Source organism: Drosophila miranda (assembly GCF_003369915.1).
Source record: "Drosophila miranda strain MSH22 chromosome Y unlocalized genomic scaffold, D.miranda_PacBio2.1 Contig_Y2_pilon, whole genome shotgun sequence".
Classification (NCBI taxonomy): Eukaryota; Metazoa; Arthropoda; class Insecta; order Diptera; family Drosophilidae; genus Drosophila; species Drosophila miranda.
Window position 1 is genome coordinate 1,188,362 of NW_022881614.1, and position 20,432 is coordinate 1,208,793.

At 42.8% G+C, this 20,432-nt stretch overlaps 1 protein-coding gene across 5 annotated transcripts in view; it reads right to left on the reverse strand.

Moving 5' to 3' along the window:
• Positions 1-14,954, reverse strand: part of LOC117193439 (putative uncharacterized protein DDB_G0271606) — a 50,118-nt gene extending 35,164 nt beyond the window's left edge. Inside the window, exon 1 of one of the 5 annotated variants that reach the window (XM_033398189.1) lies at positions 14,601-14,954. The gene's annotated coding sequence lies outside the window, so the exon portion shown is untranslated. The remainder of the gene's footprint in view (positions 1-14,600) is intronic. The other 4 variants (XM_033398186.1, XM_033398187.1, XM_033398184.1 and 1 more) reach the window with 4 other exon arrangements.
• Between the last annotated feature and the right edge of the window lie 5,478 nt (positions 14,955-20,432).

Genomic DNA, 20,432 nt, shown 5'->3' on the forward strand with positions numbered 1-20,432 from the left:
GCTACGTGTGTGTTAGAGAGAGACAGGGCGAGAAAAAATGAAATTGTTTTCTTGATGCTGGCTATAATAATAATACGGATCCAATTCAGATTCCGCAGTCTTAAAGATATGGTCATTCTCTACCATTCTACGTTTTTGGTTTTCTCATATCTTTAAAATTGTGGATGCCACAGATTTTCGTCCTTTGTGGGGGCGGAAGTGGGCGGGGCGAAGTTTTGAAATATTTTTGTAGCAGTGACATATCACAGAAGTCTGGATCCAAAACATCGTTGCTCTAGCTCTTATAGTTTTTGAGCACTAGGCGCTGAAGGGGACGGACAGACAGACAGGGCTCAATCGACTCGGCTATTAATGCTGATCAAGAATATATATACTTTATGGGGTCGGAAACGATTCCTTCTGGACGTTACACACATCCGCTTTTACCACAAATCTAATATACCCCAATACTCATTTTGAGTATCGGGTATAATAAATACAAACACAGAACAACAACAATTTCACATTGTGTGCCGAAAAAAAACAACATAAAACAAACACACAAAAAGGAAACGAGGGGGAACGTTGTGAGTTGCTGCGGACACCGCAACTCTACAGTTATACCCGATACTAAGTCAGTATGGCTCTCCTCCGGCATACGCCGCTAATATTAAACGACACGACAAAGAGTGCGTGCGAGAGACAGAAAATCAGTCTGAGCGTGACGTCAGGAGCTGCGTAGCCAGTGCAAATTGATTTGTTCCTTTTGGCTATAAAAATGATCTGATTTGATCCAGATTCAGCAATCTGATAGATATGGTCATTATCTATGATTCTGCGTTTTTAGTTTTCTCGAATCTGCAATATTGTGGATGCAACAGATTTTCGTCCTTTGTGGGGGCGGAAGAGGGTGGGGCGAAATTTTGAGATATACGTTTTATAGTGACATCTTAAAGGAGTGTGTGTACCAAATTTGGTTACTCTAGCCTTAATAGTGTCTGAGATTTGGGGATGCCTCAGATTTTCGTCCTTTGCGGGGGCGGAAGAGGGTGTGGCGAAATTTTGACACAAAATGGTCAAGGTCCGATATCACAGGAGTGTGGATACCAAATTTGGTTGCTCTGGCTCTTATAGGTTCTGAGATCCTTCAACTCATATTTTGCAATTGGCAAAGCCGACCATGAAACCTGTGTGTTAGAGAGAGACAGAGCGAGAAAGAATGAAATTGTTTTCTTGATTCTGGCTATAATAATTATACGATCTGGTTGAGATTTTACACTCTAGAACATATAGTCATCCTCTACGATTCTGCGTTTTTGGTTTAATCGTATCTTTAAAAATGTGGGTGCCACAGATTTTCGTCCTTTGTGGGGGCGGAAGTGGGCGGGGCGAAGTTTTGAAATATTTTTGTAGCAGTGACAAATCACAGAAGTCTGGATACAAAACATCGTTGCTCTAGCTCTTATAGTCTTTGAGCACTAGGCGCTGAAGGGGACGGACAGACGGACGGACAGACAGACAGGGCTCAATCGACTCTGCTATTGATGCTGATCAAGAATATATATACTTTTTGCTGTCGGAAACGATTCCTTCTGGACGTTACACACATCCACTTTTACCACAAATCTAATATACCCCAATACTCATTTTGAGTATCGGGTATAAAAAGAGAAGTTTCCGGTTGAGAATAGTGGAGGCCGCACGTGCCCTGAAAGAAAACGAGGGGGAACGTTGTGAGTTGCTGCGGACACCGCAACTCTACAGTTATACCCGATACTAAGTCAGTATGGCTCTCCTCCGGCATACGCCGCTAATATTAAACGACACGACAAAGAGTGCGTGCGAGAGAGACAGAAAATCAGTCTGAGCGTGACGTCGGGCGCTGCGTAGCCAGTGCAAATTGATTTGTTCCGTTTGGCTATAAAAATTATCTGATCTGGTCCAGATTCAGCAATCTGATAGATATGGTCGTTATCTATGATTCTGCGTTTTTAGTTTTCTCGAATGTGCACTATTGTGGATGCAACAGATTTTCGTCCTTTGTGGGGGCGGAAGGGGGGGGGGCGAAATTCTGAGATATACGTTTTATAGTGAGATCTAACAGAAGTGCGGATACCAGATTTGGTTACTCTAGCCTTAATAGTCTCTGAGATTTGTGGATGCCCCAGATTTTCGTCCTTTGCGGGGGCGGAAGGGGGTGTGGCGAAATTTGGACACGAAACGGTCAAGGTCCGATATCACAGGAGTGTGGATACCAAATTTGGTTGCTCTGGCTCTTATAGGTTCTGAGATCTTTGAACTCATATTTTGCAATTGGCAAAACCGACCATGAAACCTGTGTGTTAGAGAGAGACAGAGCGAGAAAGAATGAAATTGTTTTCTTGATTCTGGCTATAATAATTATACGATCTGGATGAGATCTTCCATTCTAAAAAATATAGTCATCCTCTACGATTCTGCGTTTTTGGTTTTATCGTATCTTTAAAAATGTGGATGCCACAGATTTTCGTCCTTTGTGGGGCGGAAGTGGGCGGGGCGAAGTTTTGAAATATTTTTGTAGCAGTGACATATCACAGAAGTCTGGATACAAAACATCGTTGCTCTAGCTCTTATAGTCTTTGAGCACTAGGCGCTAAAGGGGACGGACAGACGGACGGACGGACAGACGTACAGACGGACAGACAGACATGGCTCAATCGACTCGGCTGTTGATGCTGATCAAGAATATATATACTTTATGGGGTCGGAAACGATTCCTTCTGGACGTTACACATATCCACTTTTACCACAAATCTAATATACCCCAATACTCATTTTGAGTATCGGGTATAACGAGGGGGAACGTTGTGAGTTGCTGCGGACACCGCAACTCTACGGTTATACCCGATACTAAGTCAGTATGGCTCTCCTCCGGCAGACGCCGCTAATATTAAACGACACGACAAAGAGTGCGTGCGTGCGTCGGGAGCTGCGTAGCCACTGCAAATTGATTTGTTCCCATTGGCTATAAAAATGATCTGATCTGATCCAGATTCAGCAATCTGATAGATATGGTCATTATCTATGATTCTGCGTTTTTAGTTTTCTCGAATGTGCAATATTGTGGATGCAACAGATTTTCGTCCTTTGTGTGGGCGGAAGGGGGTGGGGCGAAATTTTGAGATACACGTTTTATAGTAAGATCTAACAGGATTGCGGATACCAAATTTGGTTACTCTAGCCTTAATATGGAGAGCCTTCGCGGGGCGAAGTTTTGAAATATTTTTGTAGCAGTGACATATCACAGAAGTCTGGATCCAAAACATCGTTGCTCTAGCTCTTATAGTCTTTGAGCACTAGGCGCTGAAGGGGTCGGACAGACGGACAGACGGACGGACGGACAGACAGACAGGGCTCAATCGACTCGGCTATTGATGCTGATCAAGAATATATATACTTTATGGGGTCGGAAACGATTCCTTCTGGACGTTACACACATCCACTTTTACCACAAATCTAATATACCCCAATACTCATTTTGAGTATCGGGTATAAAAACGAGGGGGAACGTTGTGAGTTGCTGCGGACACCGCAACTCTACAGTTATACCCGATACTTAGTCAGTATGGCTCTCCTCCGGCAGACGCCGCTAATATTAAACGACACGACAAAGAGTGCGTGCGAGAGAGACAGAAAATCAGTCTGAGCGTGACGTCGGGCGCTGCGTAGCCAGTGCAAATTGATTTGTTCCGTTTGGCTATAAAAATTATCTGATCTGGTCCAGATTCAGCAATCTGATAGATATGGTCGTTATCTATGATTCTGCGTTTTTGGTTTTCTCGAATGTGCAATATTGTGGATGCAACAGATTTTCGTCCTTTGTGGGGGCGGAAGGGGGTGGGGCGAAATTCTGAGATATACGTTTTATAGTGAGATCTAACAGAAGTGCGGATACCAGATTTGGTTACTCTAGCCTTAATAGTCTCTGAGATTTGTGGATGCCCCAGATTTTCGTCCTTTGCGGGGGCGGAAGGGGGTGTGGCGAAATTTGGACACGAAACGGTCAAGGTCCGATATCACAGGAGTGTGGATACCAAATTTGGTTGCTCTGGCTCTTATAGGTTCTGAGATCTTTGAACTCATATTTTGCAATTGGCAAAACCGACCATGAAACCTGTGTGTTAGAGAGAGACAGAGCGAGAAAGAATGAAATTGTTTTCTTGATTCTGGCTATAATAATTATACGATCTGGATGAGATCTTCCATTCTAAAAAATATAGTCATCCTCTACGATTCCGCGTTTTTGGTTTTATCGTATCTTTAAAAATGTGGATGCCACAGATTTTCGTCCTTTGTGGGGGCGGAAGTGGGCGGGGCGAAGTTTTGAAATATTTTTGTAGCAGTGACATATCACAGAAGTCTGGATACAAAACATCGTTGCTCTAGCTCTTATAGTCTTTGAGCACTAGGCGCTGAAGGGGACGGACAGACGGACAGACGGACGGACGGACAGACAGACAGGGCTCAATCGACTCGGCTATTGATGCTGATCAAGAATATATATACTTTATGGGGTCGGAAACGATTCCTTCTGGACGTTACACACATCCACTTTTACCACAAATCTAATATACCCCAATACTCATTTTGAGTATCGGGTATAATAAATACAAACACAGAACAACAACAATTTCACATTGTGTGCCGAAAAAAAACAACATAAAACAAACACACAAAAAGGAAACGAGGGGGAACGTTGTGAGTTGCTGCGGACACCGCACCTCTACAGTTATACCCGATACTAAGTCAGTATGGCTCTCCTCCGGCATACGCCGCTAATATTAAACGTCACGACAAAGAGTGCGTGCGAGAGACAGAAAATCAGTCTGAGCGTGACGTCAGGAGCTGCGTAGCCAGTGCAAATTGATTTGTTCCTTTTGGCTATAAAAATGATCTGATTTGATCCAGATTCAGCAATCTGATAGATATGGTCATTATCTATGATTCTGCGTTTTTAGTTTTCTCGAATCTGCAATATTGTGGATGCAACAGATTTTCGTCCTTTGTGGGGGCGGAAGAGGGTGGGGCGAAATTTTGAGATATACGTTTTATAGTGACATCTTAAAGGAGTGTGTGTACCAAATTTGGTTACTCTAGCCTTAATAGTGTCTGAGATTTGTGGATGCCTCAGATTTTCGTCCTTTGCGGGGGCGGAAGAGGGTGTGGCGAAATTTTGACACAAAATGGTCAAGGTCCGATATCACAGGAGTGTGGATACCAAATTTGGTTGCTCTGGCTCTTATAGGTTCTGAGATCCTTCAACTCATATTTTGCAATTGGCAAAGCCGACCATGAAACCTGTGTGTTAGAGAGAGACAGAGCGAGAAAGAATGAAATTGTTTTCTTGATTCTGGCTATAATAATTATACGATCTGGTTGAGATTTTACACTCTAGAACATATAGTCATCCTCTACGATTCTGCGTTTTTGGTTTAATCGTATCTTTAAAAATGTGGGTGCCACAGATTTTCGTCCTTTGTGGGGGCGGAAGTGGGCGGGGCGAAGTTTTGAAATATTTTTGTAGCAGTGACAAATCACAGAAGTCTGGATACAAAACATCGTTGCTCTAGCTCTTATAGTCTTTGAGCACTAGGCGCTGAAGGGGACGGACAGACGGACAGACGGACGGACAGACAGACAGGGCTCAATCGACTCTGCTATTGATGCTGATCAAGAATATATATACTTTTTGGTGTCGGAAACGATTCCTTCTGGACGTTACACACATCCACTTTTACCACAAATCTAATATACCCCAATACTCATTTTGAGTATCGGGTATAAAAAGAGAAGTTTCCGGTTGAGAATAGTGGAGGCCGCACGTGCCCTGAAAGAAAACGAGGGGGAACGTTGTGAGTTGCTGCGGACACCGCAACTCTACAGTTATACCCGATACTTAGTCAGTATGGCTCTCCTCCGGCAGACGCCGCTAATATTAAACGACACGACAAAGAGTGCGTGCGAGAGAGACAGAAAATCAGTCTGAGCGTGACGTCGGGCGCTGCGTAGCCAGTGCAAATTGATTTGTTCCGTTTGGCTATAAAAATTATCTGATCTGGTCCAGATTCAGCAATCTGATAGATATGGTCGTTATCTATGATTCTGCGTTTTTAGTTTTCTCGAATGTGCAATATTGTGGATGCAACAGATTTTCGTCCTTTGTGGGGGCGGAAGGGGGTGGGGCGAAATTCTGAGATATACGTTTTATAGTGAGATCTAACAGAAGTGCGGATACCAGATTTGGTTACTCTAGCCTTAATAGTCTCTGAGATTTGTGGATGCCCCAGATTTTCGTCCTTTGCGGGGGCGGAAGGGGGTGTGGCGAAATTTGGACACGAAACGGTCAAGGTCCGATATCACAGGAGTGTGGATACCAAATTTGGTTGCTCTGGCTCTTATAGGTTCTGAGATCTTTGAACTCATATTTTGCAATTGGCAAAACCGACCATGAAACCTGTGTGTTAGAGAGAGACAGAGCGAGAAAGAATGAAATTGTTTTCTTGATTCTGGCTATAATAATTATACGATCTGGATGAGATCTTCCATTCTAAAAAATATAGCCATCCTCTACGATTCTGCGTTTTTGGTTTTATCGTATCTTTAAAAATGTGGATGCCACAGATTTTCGTCCTTTGTGGGGGCGGAAGTGGGCGGGGCGAAGTTTTGAAATATTTTTGTAGCAGTGACATATCACAGAAGTCTGGATACAAAACATCGTTGCTCTAGCTCTTATAGTCTTTGAGCACTAGGCGCTAAAGGGGACGGACAGACGGACGGACGGACAGACGTACAGACGGACAGACAGACATGGCTCAATCGACTCGGCTGTTGATGCTGATCAAGAATATATATACTTTATGGGGTCGGAAACGATTCCTTCTGGACGTTACACATATCCACTTTTACCACAAATCTAATATACCCCAATACTCATTTTGAGTATCGGGTATAACGAGGGGGAACGTTGTGAGTTGCTGCGGACACCGCAACTCTACGGTTATACCCGATACTAAGTCAGTATGGCTCTCCTCCGGCAGACGCCGCTAATATTAAACGACACGACAAAGAGTGCGTGCGAGAGAGACAGAAAATCAGTCTGAGCGTGACGTCGGGCGCTGCGTAGCCACTGCAAATTGATTTGTTCCTATTGGCTATAAAAATGATCTGATCTGATCCAGATTCAGCAATCTGATAGATATGGTCATTATCTATGATTCTGCGTTTTTAGTTTTCTCGAATGTGCAATATTGTGGATGCAACAGATTTTCGTCCTTTGTGTGGGCGGAAGGGGGTGGGGCGAAATTTTGAGATACACGTTTTATAGTAAGATCTAACAGGATTGCGGATACCAAATTTGGTTACTCTTGCCTTAATATGGAGAGCCTTCGCGGGGCGAAGTTTTGAAATATTTTTGTAGCAGTGACATATCACAGAAGTCTGGATCCAAAACATCGTTGCTCTAGCTCTTATAGTCTTTGAGCACTAGGCGCTGAAGGGGACGGACAGACGGACAGACGGACGGACGGACAGACAGACAGGGCTCAATCGACTCGGCTATTGATGCTGATCAAGAATATATATACTTTATGGGGTCGGAAACGATTCCTTCTGGACGTTACACACATCCACTTTTACCACAAATCTAATATACCCCAATACTCATTTTGAGTATCGGGTATAAAAACGAGGGGGAACGTTGTGAGTTGCTGCGGACACCGCAACTCTACGGTTATACCCGATACTAAGTCAGTATGGCTCTCCTCCGGCAGACGCCGCTAATATTAAACGACACGACAAAGAGTGCGTGCGAGAGAGACAGAAAATCAGTCTGAGCGTGACGTCGGGCGCTGCGTAGCCACTGAAAATTGATTTCTTGCTTTTGGCTACAAAAATGATCCGATCTGATCCAGATTCAGCAGTCTGATAGATATGGTCATTATCTATGATTCTGCGTTTTTAGTTTTCTAGGATGTGCAATATTGTGGATGCAACAGATTTTCGTCTTTTGTGGGGGCGGAAGGGGGTGGGGCGAAATTCTGAGATATACGTTTTATAGTGAGATCTAACAAAAGTGCGGATACCAAATTTGGTTACTCTAGCCTTAATAGTCAAGGTCAAGGTCAAGGTCCGATATCACAGGAGTGTGGATACCAAATTTGGTTGCTCTGGCTCTTATAGGTTCTGAGATCCTTGAACTCATATTTTGCAATTGACAAAACCGACCATGAAACCTGTGTGTTAGAGAGAGACAGAGCGAGAAAGAATGAAATTGTTTTCTTGATGCTGACTATAATCATTATACGATCTGGTTCAGATTTTGCACTGTAGTAGATATGGTCATCCTCACTGATTCTGCGTTTTTGGTTTTATCGTATCTTTAAAAATGTGGATGCCACAAATTTTCGTCCTTTGTGGGGGCGGAAGTGGGCGGGGCGAAGTTTTGAAATATTTTTGTAGCAGTGACATATCACAGAAGTCTGGATCCAAAACATCGTTGCTCTAGCTCTTATAGTCTTTGAGCACTAGGCGCTGAAGGGGCCGGACGGACGGACGGACGGACGGACGGACGGACAGACGGACAGACAGACAGGGCTCAATCGACTCGGCTATTGATGCTGATCAAGAATATATATACTTTATGGGGTCGGAAACGATTCCTTCTGGACGTTACAAACATCCAGTTTTACCACAAATCTAATATACCCCAATACTCATTTTGAGTATCGGGTATAATAAATACAAACACAGAACAACAACAATTTCACATTGTGTGCCGAAAAAAAACAACATAAAACAAACACACAAAAAGGAAACGAGGGGGAACGTTGTGAGTTGCTGCGGACACCGCAACTCTACAGTTATACCCGATACTAAGTCAGTATGGCTCTCCTCCGGCAGACGCCGCTAATATTAAACCACACGACAAAGAGTGCGTGCGAGAGAGACAGAAAATCAGTCTGAGCGTGACGTCGGGCGCTGCGTAGCCACTGCAAATTGATTTGTTCCTATTGGCTATAAAAATGATCTGATCTGATCCAGATTCAGCAATCTGATAGATATGGTCATTATCTATGATTCTGCGTTTTTAGTTTTCTCGAATGTGCAATATTGTGGATGCAACAGATTTTCGTCTTTTGTGTGGGCGGAAGGGGGAGGGGCGAAATTTTGAGATACACGTTTTATAGTAAGATCTAACAGGAGTGCGGATACCAAATTTGGTTACTCTAGCCTTAATATGGAGAGCCTTCGCGGGGCGAAGTTTTGAAATATTTTTGTAGCAGTGACATATCACAGAAGTCTGGATCCAAAACATCGTTGCTCTAGCTCTTATAGTCTTTGTGCACTAGGCGCTGAAGGGGACGGACAGACGGACAGACGGACGGACGGACAGACAGACAGGGCTCAATCGACTCGGCTATTGATGCTGATCAAGAATATATATACTTTATGGGGTCGGAAACGATTCCTTCTGGACGTTACACACATCCACTTTTACCACAAATCTAATATACCCCAATACTCATTTTGAGTATCGGGTATAAAAACGAGGGGGAACGTTGTGAGTTGCTGCGGACACCGCAACTCTACAGTTATACCCGATACTTAGTCAGTATGGCTCTCCTCCGGCAGACGCCGCTAATATTAAACGACACGACAAAGAGTGCGTGCGAGAGAGACAGAAAATCAGTCTGAGCGTGACGTCGGGCGCTGCGTAGCCACTGCAAATTGATTTGTTCCTATTGGCTATAAAAATGATCTGATCTGATCCAGATTCAGCAATCTGATAGATATGGTCATTATCTATGATTCTGCGTTTTTAGTTTTCTCGAATGTGCAATATTGTGGATGCAACAGATTTTCGTCCTTTGTGTGGGCGGAAAGGGGTGGGGCGAAATTTTGAGATACACGTTTTATAGTAAGATCTAACAGGAGTGCGGATACCAAATTTGGTTACTCTAGCCTTAATATGGAGAGCCTTCGCGGGGCGAAGTTTTGAAATATTTTTGTAGCAGTGACATATCACAGAAGTCTGGATCCAAAACATCGTTGCTCTAGCTCTTATAGTCTTTGAGCACTAGGCGCTGAAGGGGACGGACAGACGGACAGACGGACGGACGGACAGACAGACAGGGCTCAATCGACTCGGCTATTGATGCTGATCAAGAATATATATACTTTATGGGGTCGGAAACGATTCCTTCTGGACGTTACACACATCCACTTTTACCACAAATCTAATATACCCCAATACTCATTTTGAGTATCGGGTATAAAAACGAGGGGGAACGTTGTGAGTTGCTGCGGACACCGCAACTCTACAGTTATACCCTATACTTAGTCAGTATGGCTCTCCTCCGGCAGACGCCGCTAATATTAAACGACACGACAAAGAGTGCGTGCGAGAGAGACAGAAAATCAGTCTGAGCGTGACGTCGGGCGCTGCGTAGCCAGTGCAAATTGATTTGTTCCTTTTGGATATAAAAATTATCTGATCTGGTCCAGATTCAGCAATCTGATAGATATGGTCGTTATCTATGATTCTGCGTTTTTAGTTTTCTCGAATGTGCAATATTGTGGATGCAACAGATTTTCGTCCTTTGTGGGGGCGGAAGGGGGTGGGGCGAAATTCTGAGATATACGTTTTATAGTGAGATCTAACAGAAGTGCGGATACCAAATTTGGTTACTCTAGCCTTAATAGTCTCTGAGATTTGTGGATGCCCCAGATTTTCGTCCTTTGCGGGGGCGGAAGGGGGTGTGGCGAAATTTGGACACGAAACGGTCAAGGTCCGATATCACAGGAGTGTGGATACCAAATTTGGTTGCTCTGGCTCTTATAGGTTCTGAGATCATTGAACTCATATTTTGCAATTGGCAAAACCGACCATGAAACCTGTGTGTTAGAGAGAGACAGAGCGAGAAAGAATGAAATTGTTTTCTTGATTCTGGCTATAATAATTATACGATCTGGTTGAGATCTTACATTCTAAAACATATAGTCATCTTCTACGATTCTGCGTTTTAGTTTTCTCGTATTGTAGAAATTGTGGATACCACAGATTTTCGCCCTTTGTGGGGGCGGAAGTGGGCGGGGCAAAGTTTTGAAATATTCTTGTAGCAGTGACATATCACAGAAGTCTGGATCCAAAACATCGTTTCTCTAGCTCTTATAGTCTTTGAGCACTAGGCGCTGAAGGGGACGGACAGACGGACAGACGGACGGACGGACAGACGGACAGACAGACATGGCTCAATCGACTCGGCTATTGATGCTGATCAAGAATATATATACTTTATGGGGTCGGAAACGATTCCTTCTGGACGTTACACACATCCACTTTTACCACAAATCTAATATACCCCAATACTCATTTTGAGTATCGGGTATAAAAAGAGAGAGGCAGCGGTGAAGGACGTAGTACATTACAAATTGGAATGATATGGGGGATTTTCCCCCATTTGGTCAAGTGTAGTGGGGTATATATTTAATTAGGGCTGATGGAAAACAGAGCAGCGCAAACTATCAAATACATCGTTCGATATTATTGACACGATATCGATCAAAAATCATCTAAACTGATTATAAACAGGAGTAGAATCTGTCAAAGATCGATTTACGGTTTGACACGGTCATTACAGTATAAATGATTTCCTTTGGGTAACGATCCCCAAATATCATATTTTAAACTGCAATCGACTCATTTCAGGATTTCATTTTAATTTACAGTCCCAGAGGAGGCCACGAATCCCAATGTCCATCAAAGAAATCAATCTGATAACCGAAATCTAAGGGAATTAATCGAACTGTCAGTCCCTCCCACCGAAGGCCAGGTTTTCGTCCCAAAGCGATTTGAGGAGAGGAGGAGTATCAGTGTTGCACATTGACCGGAAATCTTGCTGTCTGGCGTGTCAAAAGTATAAATAATTATAAATAATTTTTTGGGGAAGTGGAAAAAACGAAATTAACGAAAAATTAGATTGCTAACGGAACTACGTACCAAGAAACCTATCTCCTCCTCCACTTCTGAACTTTCGGAACACAAAACATATGGACGGACGACAAAGGGAAAGAAAATGCGTAAAAACAAGAACTAACCGAAAAGTACAACAAATATACCAGAATAACAGAAAAAGAAGAAGCTGCAGTAAACAATAAATAGCGTGGAAAACAGCTTTCACTTTTCTTGTGGAAAAGACAAGAAATATTTGGAATTTAACGCAAACTGAGAGAGAGAGAGAGAGAGAGAGAGAGAGAGAGAGAGAGAGAGAGAGAGAGAGAGAGAGAGAGAGGGAGAGAAGAGAGAACGATGGAAATTGTGAAAATTATAAATTAAATGCAGGGGACAACATGAAATCGGTGGAATGAAGGCAGAAGGCAGCGCAGAAATATATGTAAAAAGAAAAAAAAAAACCAGAGAGAAATGGAACAAAAATAATTTTATTTTGTACAATATTTTTGTGCTCTGCTTTTCTTTTCCTCCCACTCTCCACTGCGCCTTCTTCGTCTCTCTGTTCACCGCCGTTCACTTCCCGTCCCAACCCGTCTGCTTGCCAATAATTTGAAGAGTCGTTTTGCGGAATTTTGTGCAGACGTCAGGCCTTGGGACTGACGTCATTGGCGCGACTTTTAGAATTGGAAATGGAAAAGGAAAAGCCATGGCGGCACTGGGGATGGGGAACGGAACAGGAATGGAACTCCTGCCCTGTCCAATCCGCGTAGTGCAAAAATAAAAGGCAATAATACTATACATACATATATACGGGTTATTTATTTATTTATGACCGATCGCCCCTCTCTCTCATTCTCTCTCTGCGTGATGATGTGCTTCTTCAGAGATCTGCTCTGTTCTGTTCGGAAATATGCAAATAATCAATATGGAGTTATTTTTATGCGAAAAGGTGTTTTCCCTGGAGGGGTTCGGTTCCATTAAAGAGAGGTTTCACTATGCTTATCGCTAGGGGGAGGGGGACATACTGTCATAAAAAGTAAACCCAATTTTATGCAGAAAACTGATAAGATTGATTATACTCGAATTCGCCTTTTTGGTGGGATTTAATGAGTACGGAGTACGGATGGAAATGGAAAGTTTTCGATAGTCAGTCCCCCCAACTTTTGGGAGAGTAGAACCCCAGATTAGCATATTTTTCAGAATTTCATTGTATATGTTGGTACCTCTAGTATATTCGTACTATCAACTCTGTTCATTCCGGGAATTTCCCGCTGAAACAACAAAAACTATACAGATACAGATACAGAGTCTGTTCGCAGCAGCAAAAGTGCAAAAGTTTTGTAAACTTGTTTCCTAATACAAGCCCAAAAGAAAAAAAAAATAAACAAGAGTGAAAGAGAATCTATTTTTATTGATAAGGTGCTACAATCTCAAGAAAGTTATATTTTGGAGTAACGAAGATAAGATATCCTCTGGAAGTGGGGGGCTGGCACCTGAATCTTCATTTCAATCTAACCCCCATACCCGCCTACTATACGATATCATACATACATATGTTTTTTTAAATGTCGAGTTCCATTGAGATTGGATTCTATCTTCCTAGCCGTTTCTATCAAACTTAAGAATCCAATTATAAGCCAATGATGTTTATGAGAGCAATATACTATAATTGCGCTGGGTTTTAACTGTTGGAAATATATGTGAGTTGGGAGCTACAATAGTGCCTAACTGTCAGAGTAAACGGAGAGAAGAGATCGCAATAGAATCAAACTCCACTGGCAATTCTGATCAGGAATAGGTGTGCCCTGAAATGCTTTCTCTGGAAACCACAAAAACATGAAAAATCAATATTTGTACTTTGGGATTAGCAATTAGGATAATGGGGTAGGAGAGGGGAGAATGAGGAAGGGGTGATGAAAATCGAAGCGATATTTGGACTATATTTCCATAAGAACTAAGGCCATGACGATGGATGGTGGATCCCCTCGCTCCAACCATTGAATTGACAACAGTTGTTCTGTTATCAACAGGCGGAAATATACACACTCTCACTCTCGCCCACACTCGCACTCTCGCACACACACACAAACACGCACATGCATGCCAAATACACAGTTAGGTGCACTGAGCAGCAACGGCCAAATGGGCGTGCGAAAGGGACACGTAGATCGTCGAGTCGTCGTCTGTGCCAGTGTTAACGGCACCAGAGAGATAAAAACCAGTGTGGGAGCGAGAGAGAGCGAGTATACGAGAGCAGCGCATAAAGACAGGTGACATTGTCAGCGCGCGACGGCGGCACTACGCAATAGTAGATAAAAAGCAAAAACGTCCAAAAAAGAACGGTAAACGATGGGGAAATCAACCTCACCCCCCTCCTCCAACAGACGCATTCACAACTTGTTGCATATGTGTAAAGGTATTTTTTTTTTCGTATGCGTGTGTGTGTGGATGTTGTTTTTACGCATTTTGTTTTTGGGGAAAAGCAGCAGATCGGGCTCCTCTACCCTTCTACTCCTCCCATAATTGCAATTTACCAGACACTTTTATGTGGATGTGGGTCTGTGCAAGAGATCCTTCTCTCTCTATCTCTCTCTCTTTGTTTAAAAATTTCGATGCCCTTCCGCCCACTCACCAAAGGAATTTAATATGTGGCACGTACAATGAAGTTCCTGGTGCTGATGCCTTTGCAGATTTCGAATCGAATCCGTATTTTAGCATTAAATTGTTATTCTCAATATTTTTGTGTCTTTTGGCTTTGGCCCCCTACCCGTTCACTGTTGTTGTTGGCTTGCCTTTCTATGGCTTCTCCCTTGTTTCGCCTATCGCACTCAATTCCACGCACAGTCCCACTCCAACGCACTCGTTTTTTATATTTAATGTTGCACTAAATTTAATAATTTATTTGGTATTTTTCACGGAGCAGGCGATCGCGATCGCGCGAATGTTGATATATCAATATATCGATATATATTTTTGATAATATATTTGTAGATAGGTGATTTTAGCCGGCAAAAATATTAATATAAATCTTTTGTGGGATTTATTATTTTCTGATTTCAATCGACACTATTTTGTTCACCTACTTTTGATTATACTTTACATTTCATCGAATAAAAGGGTAGCTTCTAAAATATATCGATAGTTTTGTGCGATAAGCGGAACGAATCGGCGCCAAGAACAACATCCCATATATTCTTGCCACAAACATGCGAGTATTATATACCAGGATTATATATACAAAAATATCTATCAGGACAAAAATTATCTACGAAGCTAAAGCATCGTGTTAATGGGATTTGGAAATCATCCATGGTCGGTTCCGTTAGTTTGTCTGTGCCTGCGCAAATGAATGTACCTAGTGGTACTATCGGATAATATCGGATGGTCGACTAAAAACGGTTACATGTAAATTTTCTACTTACGCAAGGAAATATTAAAGGAATTAATTACTAACTGTTATTTATCGGGCTCTTTGTCCTTTGTGACGTTTGAACACCTCATAAATAATAAATAAATATATTTTTTCAGTGCAAGGTGTGACCAGATGTGCGGGCTGTTTGCTTACAAATAAAACTGGTACAAATTTAAATTTGGTAGGGAAGCAAGCGTTAATAAGATTAAATTTGTCTTCCTTAAGCCATTTTCTAGCCGACTGGCCTTTGCTCGTTTGCTTCCTTCGAGATCAGAATATACCATTTGTTATGATCCGCTTCTTTGCCACCCTGGCCTATCGTTCCCAGATAGCTCACGGTGAAGTCAGGGGTGTTTCCGACCCGATAAGCCAGGGGACGGATTGAACAAAACAAAAACAAAACGAGGGGGAACGTTGTGAGTTGCTGCGTACACCGCAACTCTACAGTTATACCCGATACTAAGTCAGTATGGCTCTCCTGCGGCAGACGCCGCTAATATTGAACCACACGACAAAGAGTGCGTGCGAGAGAGACAGAAAATCAGTCTGAGCGTGACGTCGGGCGCTGCGTGGCCACTGCAAATTGATTTCTTGCTTTTGGCTACAAAAATTATCCGATCTGATCCAGATTCAGCAATCTGATAGATATAGTCATTATCTATGATTCTGCGTTTTTAGTTTTTTCGAATGTGCAATATTGTGGATGCAACAGATTTTCGTTCTTTGTGGGGGCGGAAGGGGGTGGGGCGAAATTCTGAGATATACGTTTTATAGTGAGATCTAACAGGAGTGCGGATACCAAATTTGGTTACTCTAGCCTTAATAGTCTCTGAGATTTGTGGATGCCCCAGATTTTCGTCCTTTGCGGGGGTTGAAAGGGGTGTGGCGAAATTTGGACACGAAACGGTCAAGGTCAGATATCACAGGAGTGTGGATACCAAATTTGGTTGCTTTGGCTCTTATAGGTTCTGAGATCCTTGAACTCATATTTTGCAATTGGCGAAGCCGACCATGAAACCTGTGTGTTAGAGAGAGACAGAGCGAGAAAGAATGAAATTGTTTTCTTGATTCTGGCTATAATAATTATACGATCTGGTTGAGATTTTACACTCTAGAACATATAGTCATCCTCTACGATTCTGCATTTTTGGTTTTATCGTATCTTTAATAAAAGATACAGATCCTATAAACATACAAAAAAAACGAATCTAATTTATAGGACAGACTTGTCCTCGTTGGCACTTTCGTCAGCGGGGATAGTTGGTTTCGTTATCCCTAGCAGGGTCCGACCCTTCCATGAGCGCCACCTTTCGAATTCGCGCGTTCCCTTTTCATATTCGGGGTCCCGCTCTTCTTCTCGCTCTCGTCCCACCCAACTACCGTTTTCTATTCACTCATGACTACGTTTCACTTTTATATAATATTCATGTTATATTTTCTTATTTATCTATTTTTATACCCGATACTCAAAATGAGTATTGGGGTATATTAGATTTGTGGTAAAAGTGGATGTGTGTAACGTCCAGAAGGAATCGTTTCCGACCCCAGAAAGTATATATATTCTTGATCAGCATCAATAGCCGAGTCGATTGAGCCCTGTCTGTCTGTCCGTCCGTCCGTCTGTCCGTCTGTCCGTCCCCTTCAGCGCCTAGTGCTCAAAGACTATAAGAGCTAGAGTAACGATGTTTTGGATCCAGACTTCTGTGATATGTCACTGCTACAAAAATATTTCAAAACTTCGCCCCGCCCACTTCCGCCTCCACAAAGGACGAAAATCTGTGGCATCCACAATTTTAAAGATATGAGAAAACCAAAAACGTAGAATTGTAGAGAATGACTATATCTTTTAGACTACAGAATCTGAATTGGATCGTATCATTATTATAGCCAGCATCAAGAAAACAATTTCATTTTTTCTCGCCCTGTCTCTCTCTAACACACACGTAGCATAGGCGGCTTTGCTTAGAGTAAAACATTAGCGCCTAGATCTCAGAGACTACAAAAGCTAGAGCAACCAAATTTGGTATCCATACTCCTAATATATCGGACCGAGACGAGTTTGTTTCAAAATTTCGCCACACCCCCTTCCGCCCACGCAATGGACGAAAATCTGGGAATATTCACAAATCTCAGAGACAGTTAACGCTAGAGTAACCAAATTTGGTATCCTTACTCCTGTTAGATCTTACTATAAAACGTGTATCTCAAAATTTCGCCCCACCCCTTTCCGCCCACACAAAGGACGAAAATCTGTTGCATCCACAATATTGCACATTCGAGAAAACTAAAAACGCAGAATCATAGATAATGACCATATCTATCAGATTGCTGATTAATTTGTTCCTATTGGCTATAAAAATGATCCGATCTGATCCAGATACAGGAATCTGATAGATATGGTCATTATCTATGATTTTGCGTTTTTAGTTTTTTCGTATCTTTAATATTGTGGGTGCAACCGGTTTTCGTCCTTTGTGTGGGCGGAAGGGGGTGAGGCGAAATTTTGAGATAAACGATTTATAGTGAGATCTAACAGGAGTGCGGATACCAAATTTGGTTACTCTAGCGTTAACTGTCTCTGAGATTTGTGAATATTCCCAGATTTTCGTCCATTGCGTGGGCGGAAGGGGGTGTGGCGAAATTTTGAAACAAACTCGTCTCGGTCCGATATATTAGGAGTATGGATACCAAATTTGGTTGCTCTAGCTTTTGTAGTCTCTGAGATCTAGGCGCTAATGTTTTACTCTAAGCAAAGCCGCCTATGCTACGTGTGTGTTAGAGAGAGACAGGGCGAGAAAAAATGAAATTGTTTTCTTGATGATGGCTATAATAATGATACGATCCAATTCAGATTCTGTAGTCTAAAAGATATAGTCATTCTCTCCGATTCTGCGTTTTTGGTTTTCTCGTATCGTTAAAATTTTGGATGCCACAGATTTTCGTCCTTTGTGGGGGCGGAAGTGGGCGGGGCGAAGTTTTAAAATATTTGTGTAGCAGTGACATATCACAGAAGTCTGGATCCAAAACATCGTTGCTCTAGCTCTTATAGTCTTTGAGCACTAGGCGCTGAAGGGGGCGGACAGACGGACAGACGGACGGACGGACAGACGGACAGACGGACGGACGGACAGACGGACAGGCGGACAGACAGACATGCCTCAATCGACTCGGCTATTGATGCTGATCAAGAATATATATACTTTATGGGGTCGGAAACGATTCCTTCTGGGCGTTACACACATCCACTTTTACCACAAATCTAATATACCCCAATACCCATTTTGAGTATCGGGTATAAAAATACACAAACGTGTCTCCAGTCGGTGCTCCGCTGGATTCCTTGGTGCCGGTGCTCCGCTGACGGTTCCTTGGTGCCGGTGCTCCGCTGACGGTTCCTTGGTGCCGGTGCTCCGCTGACGGTTTCTTGCACCAGTTTCTTGCCGCTTCCCCTGATGTTTATGCCTGCCGCTGATGTCTTGGTGGGATCGTCGTCTCCACGATCCCCAATTTTGTTTCCTTTTTATACCCGATACTCAAAATGAGTATTGGGGTATATTAGATTTGTGGTAAAAGTGGATGTGTGTAACGTCCAGAAGGAATCGTTTCCGACCCCATAAAGTATATATATTCTTGATCAGCATCAATAGCAGAGTCGATTGAGCCCTGTCTGTCTGTCCGTCCGTCCGTCCGTCCCCTTCAGCGCCTAGTGCTCAAAGACTATAAGATCTAGAGCAACGATGTTTTGGATCCAGACTTCTGTGATATGTCACTGCTACAAAAATATTTCAAAACTTCGCCCCGCCCACTTCCGTCCCCACAAAGAACGAAATTCTGTGGCATCCACATTTTTAAAGATACGATAAAACCAAAAACGCAGTATCGTAGAGGATGACTAAATGTTCTAGAGTGCAAAATCTCAACCAGATCGTATAATTATTATAGCCAGAATCAAGAAAACAATTTCATTCTTTCTCGCTCTGTCTCTCTCTAACACACAGGTTTAATGGTCGGCTTTGCCAATTGCAAAATATGAGTTCAAGGATCTCAGAACCTTTAAGAGCCAGAGCAACCAAATTTGGTATCCACACTCCTGTGATATCGGACCTTGACCGTTTCGTGTCCAAATTTCGCCACACCCCCTTCCGCCACCGCAAAGGACGAAAATCTGGGGCATCCACAAATCTCAGAGACTATTAAAGCTAGAGTAACCAAATTTGGTATCCGCACTTCTGTTAGATCTCCCTATAAAACGTTTATCTCAGAAGTTCGCCCCACCCCCTTCCGCCCCTACAAAGGACGCAATTCTGTTGCATCCACAATATTGCAGATTCGAGAAAACTAAAAACGCAGAATCATAGATAATGACCATATCTATCAGACTGCTGAATCTGGTTCAGATCGGATCATTTTTATACCCAAAAGGAACAAATCAATTTGCACTGGCTACGCAGCGCCCGACGTCACGCTCAGACGGATTTTCTGTCTCTCTCGCACGCACTCTTTGTCGTGTCGTTTAATATTAGCGGCGTCTGCCGGAGGAGAGCCATACTGACTAAGTATCGGGTATAACTGTAGAGTTGCGGTGTCCGCAGCAACTCACAACGTTCCCCCTCGTTTTCTTTCAGGGCACGTGCGGCCTCCACTATTCTCAACCGGAAACTTCTCTTTTTATACCCGATACTCAAAATGAGTATTGGGGTATATTAGATTTGTGGTAAAAGTGGATGTGTGTAACGTCCAGAAGGAATCGTTTCCGACACCAAAAAGTATATATATTCTTGATCAGCATCAATAGCAGAGTCGATTGAGCCCTGTCTGTCTGTCCGTCCGTCTGTCCGTCTGTCCGTCCCCTTCAGCGCCTAGTGCTCAAAGACTATAAGAGCTAGAGCAACGATGTTTTGTATCCAGACTTCTGTGATTTGTCACTGCTACAAAAATATTTCAAAACTTCGCCCCGCCCACTTCTGCCCCCACAAAGGACGAAAATCTGTGGCACCTACATTTTTAAAGATACGATTAAACCAAAAACGCAGAATCGTAGAGGATGACTAT